The sequence below is a fragment of the Schistocerca piceifrons genome, chromosome X (assembly GCF_021461385.2).
Source record: "Schistocerca piceifrons isolate TAMUIC-IGC-003096 chromosome X, iqSchPice1.1, whole genome shotgun sequence".
Classification (NCBI taxonomy): Eukaryota; Metazoa; Arthropoda; class Insecta; order Orthoptera; family Acrididae; genus Schistocerca; species Schistocerca piceifrons.
Window position 1 is genome coordinate 33464745 of NC_060149.1, and position 12699 is coordinate 33477443.

Genomic DNA, 12699 nt, shown 5'->3' on the forward strand with positions numbered 1-12699 from the left:
ATTATTATTACACTCACATGTATTAATAAGATCGATTAATTGTTGCTTATTAAGTTTGTAATACTTTTTTAATTTTTTTAATTTGCTTAACTTTTCATCATCAAGTTTAAAACAATTTTTAAATATCTCCTGTTATTAATTGTCCCAATTTCTTCAATTGTTTTACATCTTAGTTCTCTCTTCATTTCTTTCATGTTAAAATAATCTATAAATTCCAAGAGTCCTGGTCTACTTGTATTTGAATAATTATTTTCTTTACAATAATTTTCTAAATCAGCATAACTTAATGCACATTTTTCTTTACAGTGATTTTCTAAGTTTTGAAATAGCTGAGCTTTGGAGTACAACATCTTTTGCTTTTATTTGCATCAAATTATTTAGAATTTTAAAATTAACACATTTATGGTTGATATGTACCTTTTGAAAATTTCAATTGTTGATATCAATAAATTATATCTATTAGAACTTATTTATAAAGAAAAAAATCATTACAGTTTTTTTAATTCGTTTATGGAATAGCTAAATTTTTGAGTGTGGGGTACAGGAAAACTAAAATCTTACTTTTAAATTGAGTATTTTTTAAAAAATATGCTCTTTGAGCCAGCATTCTCATACATATACTAGCTCCATACTTAACGATTATATGGAATCGCTCGCTCAACGAAAGATCCATACTCAAAGATGGGAAATTTGCACATGTCACACCAATATTCAAGAAAGCGAACATCAATAACTTCGATATGCAGCAGGATTTTTGAATACATATTATGTTCAAACATTATGAAGCACTTCAAAGAAAACAGTCTATTGACACATAGTCCACACTGATTTAGGAAACATCATTCTCGCAAAACAAAACTACCTCTTTACTCACAGAAAGTGTTGAGAGCTATCGACAAGGGATTTCAAATTGATTCCATACTTTTAGGTTTTCAGAAGGCTTCTGACACTGTACATAACAAGCGGCTTGTAATGAAATTATGTGACCGAATATCATCTTGGTTATGAGACTGGATTCGTTATTTCCTCTCAGAGAGGTCACATTTTGTAGAAACTGACGGAAAGTCATCGAGTAAACCAACTGGTTTCAGCGTTCCCCCAAGGTAGTGTTCCTTATTTACATAATTTATTTTGGAGACTATCAGGGCAGCCGTCCCAGATCGTTCGCAAGTCATCTAGTTAAGTCATCAGAAGATCGAAACGAATTGCAAAAAGATTTAGATAGAATATCTGTATGGTGCGAAAATTAGCAATTGACCCTAAATGATGAAAAGTGTGAGGTCATCCACGTGAGTCCTAAAACGAATCCGTTAACCTTCGGTTACACGATAGATCAATCGAATCTAAAAACTGTAAATTCAGCTAAATACCATGAAATTACAATTACAAATAACTTAAACTGGAAAGAGCACATGGAAAATGTTGTCGGAATGACGAACCAAAGACGGAATTTTATTTACAGAACGCTTATAAGATGCAACAGATGTACAAAAAGAGTGCCTACACTATGCTTGTCTGTCCTCTTTTGGAATATTGCTTCTCGGTGTAGGATCCTTAGCAGACAGGGTTTACGGAGTGCACCGAGAAAGTTCAATGATGGGTAGCACGTTTCGTATTATCGAGAAGTAGGAAGACCGTGTCACGGACATGATACAGTATTTGGGGTAGAAATCTTTAAAACAATGGCGTTTTTCGTTGCGGCGGGACTTCTCATGAAATTTTTGTCACTAACTTTCTACTCTGAATGCAAAAATATGTAGTGGGTGCCGACCTACGTAGATAGATACGATCATCATAATAAAAATGAGGGAAGTCAGAGCTCGCACGGATATAGGTGTCCGATTTTTCTTCGTGTCGTTCGAGAGTGGAATAATAGAGAATTAGTGTGAAGGTGGTTTGATGTACCCTCTTCCAGACAATTAAGTGTGATTCACAGAGTAGCACATGTAGCTGTAGATAAAGCGTGATCGTCGTTGAATAATGTGTATGTAACCAGCAGTGGCGGGTCAATCAGTTTGGTTTGGAAGGGCTTGTCCCAGCTGAGGGTAAGTTTTATGAATGTAAACACTAAAAAAGCACCAATTTTACTTTGCCCCTTTAGTACATAGGGAGTCTCCTCGGATAACTTTTTGGAAAATTCTTCAGTTACTTTGACACATTGTATGCTGCCAGAATAGGGAAAAGTTGCCTGATTTTGGGGAGATTTTATTAAGTAGGTTATAGAACAAAATGAGAACCATTGATGTTAGCAAAAACATTAAATGTACTTTATATGACAGGATGATGTATGTTCAATTTCTGCTCTTTTTCTAGATTTACATTAGACATGCTGTAAAACAAACAATGTTGCAAAACTGTCTCTCTTGAAAGTGGGTTCCTAAATTGGGGAGGTTTTGTGATCATTACATGTAAACCAAGTAATAAGGTATTTGGCACCTGTAGCAGCACCTATCATTAACATATCTCTTGTTTGTAGAGCTAGCACAAGCTGTTTGTACCCATTTTATGTTTTTTGACCACCGAATTCAGTTGTCTCCTTTGTGATCGTCTGAAAAGGGCCCTGCATAATAGATAAACTCTGTATCTTCATTGTCATAACCATATTCGCTTTCACAGACAGTTCAACTTCATCTGCTTCTTTGATGAAATTTGATGAAAATTCAATGATCCAGCGTTTCTTTGCCAGTCGGTTTGCAAACTCCATCTGCCTGGTTTAATTTGCCGTGCTTACCACGTCCAGCATTCCCAACTTGCTGTGGTGTTACCACCTTTTGTTTTGAGTCCACTAACTCATCCTTATAAGGACATCCAGGGATCAATTGAGCAGAACCAGTGTGGGATCTCCTGGAACCTATTTGACATCGAATTTTGGTAGAGAGCTGATGTTAGTTACCATGATAAATCTGGATCTTGGAGTTTGAGGAACAACAATTTCTTCACGTTCAAGTGTTCCAGGAGTGACATTTCTTTTGAGATCCCCACGTAGTTCCCTCTTATGGATCCTCATTTGCAGATGAACTATTCTCAGGAAGGATCAGAAAGTTCTTCTACAACAGTAACTTCATGGGGTCGGAAATTCTTACAGTTACATAGGGACAGACCTGCCTTCCGGAAACCGTTTGCTGCTGTTTCTGCCGTTCCTGCATCCCTAAAAATGTCACTTTCCTAGTACACAGCTGCAACAAGACCAAAGTAGCACTCGATCCCGCTCTGTCTCCTGCCCATAAAATGTCGTAGGTGGCCCACAAACGAAACGTCCCATGGCTGCATGTTAAAGGTGCTATGAGGCGGTAAAGACACAATGGAGACATGGTTACCCCTGACGAAATTAATCAAGTCAATATTTCCGACATGGGTGAAGTGTCCATTCTCGACGAGAACTGCAGGATCAACTTTCTTATCTTTCGTTGGTCTCACATGGAGCAAGAAGTGGCGAAATCATTGTGTAAAATGTCTGACTCCACCTTGAAGAATGGCATGCATTAATGGAACCTAGAGAAGCACCATCCGTTAATTCCGTCGTTATATTCTTCAGTGGGAAGATCAGCCAGAGGCGGTATGAAGTATCCCGAATTTCTCATGCATGTCATTACAGTAATGAGTGCATCCCTTTCAGCAGCCTTTAGAGATGCCGTTTGCTTTTCCCGGTCAGCGCAAAAATTTTGATGTGCTTATTATGCGCAACTGTAATCTCAGTTTCGTCTTGTCACAGTTAAACAATCTGGTAGGATTGCTCACGATTGAAGCTAATGCTGGCTCATAAACGTCAAAAAACTTTTTGACAGCTTCGGCTGTAAAACCCTTAGTTCTGGCGAATGAAAGCCCTTGGGGAGACCTAACAGAGAGTTCGGGATTACTTTTTAGGAAGCTATATAACAATTTTTATCAACTTACAGTTTTTCTTTCAAAAGTGTGTTTTCAATGTTATTTTTTTTAGCAAGCTAATAGGCAAGTCTGTGGGCACCTTTCATAGAGACCATAGAATCGCTGTTCCATTTGGCTGAAGTACTTCAAGTCCTCTTCCAATTCTCGAGGAAAGTATATTTCCTTTCTGTTTTGGTGTCCATAGATTCATCTGGGCATTTGTTATCTTTACCTTAGCGTTCCAGTGTTGTCTGAGGAACACCGAAGATGCGAGATACATAATAGTTTCCCATTTCTTTACAACATTTTCTAGGAACCGTCTACAAAAGAAACGCAGACTATTGTTAGGGACTCTTTCCGTTTTTCTATTAAGATGCTTATTTTTGTATGCCATTCTGCATAAAAAATGAAAACATGTTAACAGATACATAAATAGGATTTATCTAAAACTAATTTCATAGAGAGCAAGTGTAATTAAACATACATAAAAACGAACTTAAAGTTAGGACGAGTACACGGAGATCCCAATTTGGGAAGCCTCATATCACGAATCCCAGGCTTCCCCAAACTGAGGCATCTGCACTTGCTAACGAGACGTGTTCCATTAGTACACTTCGCAGTTGCTGAACAACGAAACCATTTATGTCTTTGTAATCCTAAAGCGGTGTAGATTTAATGTATGTATAACTATTTAATCATGTGCTCACCTCTTATAATATATTTCCTGCATTCTAGCAACTAACAAAACCTTCAGGAACGTGAGCAGTGCTGTCATGCTTGTAGCAGCACAATACAGTGGCATTATATTGAAAACATAGGCTTCCAAGGTCAGTCACATGCGTGTCCTCTAGATCTAATGCTTATCGCACAGTGGCACCATCAGTCTAACATAAATACATGTTGTTGTTGTGGTCTTCAGTCCTGAGACTGGTTTGATGCAGCTCTCCATGCTACTCTATCCTGTGCAAGCTTTTCCATCTCCCAGTACCTACTGCAACCTACATCCTTCTGAATCTGCTTAGTGTATTCATCTCTTGGTCTCCCTCTACGATTTTTACCCTCCACGCTGCCCTCCAATACTAAATTGGTGATCCCTTGATGCCTCAGAACATGTCCTACCAACCGATCCCTTCTTCTGGTCAAGTTGTGCCACAAACTTCTCCTCTCCCCAATCCTATTCAATACTTCCTCATTAGTTATGTGAACTACCCATCTAAACTTCAGCATTCTTCTGTAGCACCACATTTCGAAAGCTTCTATTCTCTTCTTGTCCAAACTATTTATCGTCCATGTTTCACTTCCATACATGGCTACACTCCATACGAATACTTTCAGAAATGACTTCCTGACACTTAAATCAATACTGGATGTTAACAAATTTCTCTTCTTCAGAAACGCTTTCCTTGCCATTGCCAGCCTGCATTTTATATCCTCTCTACTTCGACCATCATCAGTTATTTTGCTCCCCAAATAGCAAAACTCCTTTACTACTTTAAGTGCCTCATTTCCTAATCTAATTCCCTCAGCATCACCCGACTTAGACTACATTCCATTATCCTTGTTTTGCTTTTGTTGATGTTCATCTTATATCCTCCTTTCAAGACACTGTCCATTCCATTCAACTGCTCTTCCAAGTCCTTTGCTGTCTCTGACAGAATTACAATGTCATCGGCGAACCTCAAAGTTTTTATTTCTTCTCCATGAATTTTAATACCTACCCCGAATTTTTCTTTTGTTTCCTTTACTGCTTGCTCAATATACAGATTGAACAACATCGGGGAGAGGCTACAACCCTGTCCTACTCCCTTCCCAACCACTGCTTCTCTTTCATGTCCCTCGACTCTTATAACTGCCATCTGGTTTCTGTACAAATTGTAAATAGACTTTCGCTCCCTGTATTTTACCCCTGCCACCTTTAGAATTTGAAAGAGAGTATTCCAGTGAACATTGTCAAAAGCTTTCTCTAAGTCTACAAATGCTAGAAACGTAGGTTTGCCTTTCCTTAATCTTTCTTCTAAGATAAGTCGTAAGGTCAGTATTGCCTCACGTGTTCCAGTGTTTCTACGGAATCCAAACTGATCTTCCCTGAGGTTGGCTTCTACTAGTTTTTCCATTCGTCTGTAAAGAATTCGTGTTAGTATTTTGCAGCTGTGACTTATTAAGCTGATAGTTCGGTAATTTTCACATCTGTCAACACCTGCTTTCTTTGGGATTGGAATTATTATATTCTTCTTGAAGTCTGTGGGTATTTCGCCTGTTTCAAACATCTTGCTCACCAGATGGTAGAGTTTTGTCAGGACTGGCTCTCACACGGCCGTCAGTAGTTCCAATGGAATATTGTCTACTCCGGGGGCCTTGTTTCGACTCAGGTCTTTCAGTGCTCTGTCAAACTCTTCACGCAGTATCGTATCTCCCATTTCATCTTCATCTACATCCTCTTCCATTTCCATAATATTGTCCTCAAGTACATCGCCCTTGTATAGACCCTCTATATACTCCTTCCACCTTTCTGCTTTCCCTTCTTTGCTTAGAACTGGGTTTCCATCTGAGCTCTTGACATTCATACAAGTCGTTCTCTTATCTCCAAAGGTCTCTTTAATTTTCCTGTAGGCAGTATCTATCTTACCCCTAGTGAGATAGGCCTCTACATCCTTACATTTGTCCTCTAGCCATCCCTGCTTAGCCATTTTGCACTTCCTGTCGATCTCATTTTTGAGACGTTTGTATTCCTTTTTGCCTGTTTCACTTACTGCATTTTTATATTTTTTCCTTTCATCAATTAAATTCAATATTTCTTCTGTTACCCAAGGATTTCTACTAGCCCTCGTCTTTTTACCTACTTGATCCTCTGCTGCCTTCACTACTTCATCCCTCAAAGCTACCCATTCTTCTTCTACTGTATTTATTTCCCCCATTCCTGTCAATTGCTCCCTTATGCTCTCCCTGAATCTCTGTACAACCTCTGGTTCTTTTAGTTTATCCAGGTCCCATCTCCTTAAATTCCCACCTTTTTGCAGTTTCTTCAGTTTTAATCTACAGGTCATAACCAATAGATTGTGGTCAGAGTCCACATCTGCCCCTGGAAATGTCTTACAATTTAAAACCTGGTTCCTAAATCTCTGTCTTACCATTATATAATCTATCTGATACCTTTTAGTATCTCCAGGGTTCTTCCATGTATACAACCTTCTTTCATGATTCTTAAACCAAGTGTTAGTTATGATTATGTTGTGCTCTGTGCAAAATTCTACCAGGCGGTTTCCTCTTTCATTTCTGTCCCCCAATCCATATTCACCTACTATGTTTCCTTCTCTCCCGTTTCCTACACTCGAATTCCAGTCACCCATGACTATTAAATTTTCGTCTCCCTTCACAATCTGAATAATTTCTTTTATTTCATCATACATTTCTTCAATTTCTTCGTCATCTGCAGAGCTAGTTGGCATATAAACTTGTACTACTGTAGTAGGTGTGGGCTTCGTGTCTATCTTGGCCACAATAATGCGTTCACTATGCTGTTTGTAGTAGCTTACCCGCATTCCTATTTTCCTATTCATTATTAAACCAACTCCTGCATTACCCCTATTTGATTTTGTGTTTATAACCCTGTAGTCACCTGACCAGAAGTCTTGTTCCTCTTGCCACCGAACTTCACTAATTCCCACTATATCTAACTTTAACCTATCCATTTCCCTTTTTAAATTTTCTAACCTACCTGCCCGATTAAGGGATCTGACATTCCACGCTCCGATCCGTAGAACGCCAGTTTCCTTTCTCCTGATAACGACATCCTCTTGAGTAGTCCCCGCCCGGAGATCCGAATGGGGGACTATTTTACCTCCGGAATATTTTACCCAAGAGGACGCCATCATCATGTAATCATACAGTAAAGCTGCATGCCCTCGGGAAAAATTACGGCTGTAGTTTCCCCTTGCTTTCAGCCGTTCGCAGTACCAGCACAGCAAGGCCGTTTTGGTTATTTATACAAGGCCAGATCAGTCAATCATCCAGACTGTTGCCCTTGCAACTACTGAAAAGGCTCCTGCCCCTCTTCAGGAACCACACGTTTGTCTGGCCTCTCAACAGATACCCCTCCGTTGTGGTTGCACCTACGGTACGGCTATCTGTATCGCTGAGGCACGCAAGCCTCCCCACCAACGGCAACGGCAAGCCTCCCCAAATTGAGGAACCTCTCCAAAGTGGGGAACATTCCCGTATCTCGATGACCAAACCGTTCAAGCTGTCTTCAGTCATAGTACAAAGGTACTATTTTATTAGTTTAAGTGAAGGGAGCTGTACTCCACACTAAAAATGGATACCGATAAAGTAGAGAAAATTTATACAAGAATTTTTATACTTGGGAAAAACTCATTTGTCTCTTGATACGTCTCTGCTGTACTTTCAGGGTGATGTTCCTGTCCCTCAAAAGCCTCTTCCAAAGAGATAGTTCTCCCCATAATTGGAGAGAATGAGGCAAGTCGCTGCTGCAAACACGTGCAGCCGCCACTAAAGAGTTCAGATTTTCGGCTTTTAGGACAGTGTTTGGTATAGGCGTGCGTATATCCAGAACTGAAGAGTGCTATGCTCTCTGAAAGCGACATAGCTGTTCCAATACAAAATCGATGAACGGACGGAATACATTCAATCTAAATCAAAAGACAGCGTGACATTATTCTCGAGTTCGAAAGAGCATGGCGGAATAGAAAGAAATGCGCATTAAGCAAAAAGCGTGCGTGTGTAGTACAGATTTATTTTACCTGCAGTATACACTTGCATCAGTTGCTACTGTGATTCACAGACGAACGTTTGAAAAATCTCTTGACATTTGGTTCCTCTGTGCCTTTCCACTGTTCGTATTACAGTGTCTGCCATTTCATAGCAAGAGTTAAGATTTATGCAGCAGAGTACAGGTGCCGCGAAAGCGAAACAGTAGTAACAAATGTAATGGCGGTTACCGTCGAAGGTAAGACAAAGCCGAATCGTTGAACAGAAGCCAGAAGGCTCAGACTTTCCGACGACAGGGAAGTTCTGTTCATTACTTCAAGGAACTGTACGATAGTGCCAAAGAGCTACTGGAATTGAAGGAGCGCATCAGGTCTTTCCAGCCAGCGTGTATCACTAATACTTTGTAACTTTTTTCGCCTCTGAGTGTTTTTCAAGGATAGTGGGCTTGATAGGTTCCAACCTTTTGGTGACTCACGCAAAAAATGTGTAACACTATTTAAAACTCCCATAATATGGCGAACATTAGGCAAACTGGAATCCTTCACCATAGATAGGTTTAGCTTATGTGCTGCAGAATGCATACACGTCGCTTGGGTTTGGAGCTGCTTCATTCGGGATTATACGCCACCATACTTTTCAGACATGTTGCCACCGCCGTCATGACCCTGACCTCCAAATTGTCAACTTCTAGGCCAATCTGACTTAACTATTGAACTATTTGATCGCTTAATGCAGCGTCAGCCAAGTTAGTTGCAGACAGAATGAATAGTAATCTCCGTGTATTGTGCACTGTTGTATAGGCAAATACCTGATAGAGTACCGAGTTGTTACGGATGACTGACCTCTGTTGTTCCGTCTCCAAGGACAACATAATATTACGCTTCTTTACCTTTGTTGAGTACCTGCTTCATCATGACAGAATGGCAACAATCAATCAGCAAATTTCGAGTTGCTTTTCTCAGATACGTAGCATTTTTCGGCGCTGTCTCTAAATATTTTTGGAGAGGCAAATCACCTTATTCAATGCAAAATTTAAAAACTACTCGAAATTTTCTGGTCGATTTCAGTACTCCATGTACTATTATGTCGGCGGTACATTTTCTTGACCACATAGTATGATCGTCTTTCCTACAAGAATCAGCCGCTCTCTATTTGATTTAATCATTTACAGTTTCTCATTTTCCATTAAAATATTGACAGGCTTTTGAGGTTTTTTATGTAGCTTTGAAATCTGTACTTTTTAATACCACCATATTATTGTAACCGGTAGCGAAATTGTCTCTGAAGATTTCCAGTGTTCTTTATATTTCCAAAGTGCGTGATTCTCTTAAGATCCTAGAGCCACAGAATGTCTGCCCCACTATCTGGATCAGAAAATGCACACTAAGACGAAAAACGGACACATTAAGAAGGAATTAGCCGAACGGGACGGAAATTTGTATATGTGATACACATACACAGACAAGTAAATAATTACAGTTTCAGAAAAATTGTATGATTTATTCAGGAGAAATAGCTGCAAATTGAGCAAGACTGCAACGCGTTGGTCCATCTCTAGCCCTTACGGAAGCAGTTATTCGGATTGGCATTGATTGATTGAGCTGTTGGACGTCCTCCTGAGGAATATCGTGCCACATTCTGTTCAATTTGCACGTTGGATCGTGAAAATTCAGAGCTGGGTGGAGGACTCTGCCCACGATACTCCAAACGTTTTTAGTTGGAGAAAGATCCTGCGACGTTTCTGACCGAGGCAGAGTTTGGAAAGCGCGATGACAAGCAGTAGAAATTATCGCCGTGTGTGGGCGGGCATTGTCTTGCTGAAATGTAATCCCAGGATGGCTTGCCATGAAGAGCAACAAAACGAGGGATAGAATATCGTCTACGTAACGCTGTTCTGTAATGCTGTCGCTGATGACAGCCAAAGGGTTACTGCTATGAAAAGAAATGCCACCCTAGACCGTCACTCATGGTTGTCGGGCCTTATGGCGGGCGAAAGTCAGGTTGGTATCCCATCGCTATTCGGGCCGTCTCCATACACGTCTTCGCTGTTCATCAACGCTCGGTTCGAAGCGGGACTCATCACTGAAGACAATTCCGCTCTAATCAATGAAATTTCAGGCTGAAAATGCCAGACACCAGCGCAAACGGATTTGATGTACGGATGTGAATGGTAGTCGGCGCAGGGGTGCCGTGAGCTCAGCCCCTTTTCTGTGAGCTGCTCATCAATGGTTCTTATGGTCACTGAAGCACCAATCGCACGTCTGATCCATGATGATGAATAGAGGGCTCTGAGAACCTGCCTGAAGATTACGCAACCCTTTGTCCTGCCGTCTGTCTAGGTCGACCGCTTCCTTCTGGACGCGGTGTTTGGCCATGGTTCACCCATTCCTGCCAACATCGTCATATAGAGTCATCGCTGTTACTCTAAAATCTGTCGACTTGCCCATTATTCCAACCGTCTTCTTTGAGACAAACTTCACGTCCTCTCCCAGATCTTGACATCTGCATATATTGTTAAGGAGCTTGCTGTGAGGCATAGTTAGTATCGAATTACGTACACGAAATGAAATTCGCAGAGACTGCCAAAGATTACAGTTTTTAATTTTCCGTCGGTAATTGTGTGAATACCAATTTGTGATTAAATTGCATACCTTCTTCTTGGTGCGTCGATTTTTTGTCATAGGATGTAGTACGCAACACAAAAAATATGCACCGTTCTGTTGTTGGCTGTAGACTAGTCAAGGGTATTCAATTAGCCTATCAGATCGGAATTTTCATTATTGTTCACTCTGTCTGCTCTGGATATTCATAAATACGAGATAGTTCAGAAGATTCTGCTCTGTCGGATGCTCATACTTTTCCGCATAGTTGAGTACTTTCCTATTAGATAAGAAATATCAAAGAGGTTTTCATTGCAGGGAGTGTATGTACTAGCCACTTCCACTAGTACCGGTTCGGACATCAAGAGCAAACACAAACAACTTTTACACGAAGTAGAGAATCATACATAATCAGATCAGCAACCTACCAACAACTAAAACAACTCTTCGGATTTACTCTAAAGGCTTATTTAAGAACGGTCACTAATCCTTTTAGGCGGGACCGGTCCCGACTTGGCCTGTCTCACCTATACTGGTTCCTTCCCGACAGTTCTCAATGCAGCGGGGCACTTCTTTTTGTATTGTGGTGTGGCATTTTTCTGTCGGCACAACTCTCTCTTCAGTTCGGCAGAATCGTGGTATCAACGCCGTTTATCCTTTGCTATTTGTTCTTGGTATGAAGGATCTTCACGGATTCTATGGATGATTGGATAAAACTGGTTAAGCTACCGATCTATCATCAAATGTCTTCAAATATGAACAGAAATGACAAAAAAAAAAAAAGATGAGAATTTTCAAAATCTATTATGCAGTCGCATAAGCGATGGGTACGGCAAATTGTTACGAAACGATATTACAGTACCATGCACAAAGAAATTAAAGAGTTAGTTGACAAGGATGGACCAAAGAACTATAGCGGTCGACATACAGGATTCGTTATGTACGTCAAGAACCACTTTGTGCTAATATGCACGAGTGCAGCACGTGGAGAAATTGATGCTACGAATAGAAAAAATATGAAGTCGCACACATTTTTCCACTGTCAGTTGCCACACTTTTCGATGGAAATGAACAAGGTATATGCAGACTTTATACAGGGCAGCAAAGTACGTTGGTTAAGACAAGAGGCAAGCCTGGCACGATTATTTTATTTAAAGGTCACTGTTGTTCAATTTATGAAAGAAAAAGGAGTGCAGGAACGAAAACTAGAGCTTCCGAAAAGATTGCAGACCTCACATTTTAAGTGGATTTGACTGCACACTGCCCGCGGTAAGACACTGTAAGGTGAGAAACAACTTTTTTGATTTGATGGTGGTGGATTAAAGAAGAACACCGCCTTACAGGAGGAACGAGTTTTGAAAAGCAGTCTATTTCCCTAATTTCACTGGCGTCGAAGAAAACGCGAGGTTCGAAGAATTCATTGTGGCCTCTAAAGAACTACAATGCTCATTTCCTAAACATTTTGAGGGCAGTGCCAGTCTTCATATGTTTTCGAGACTATTTCTCTTTT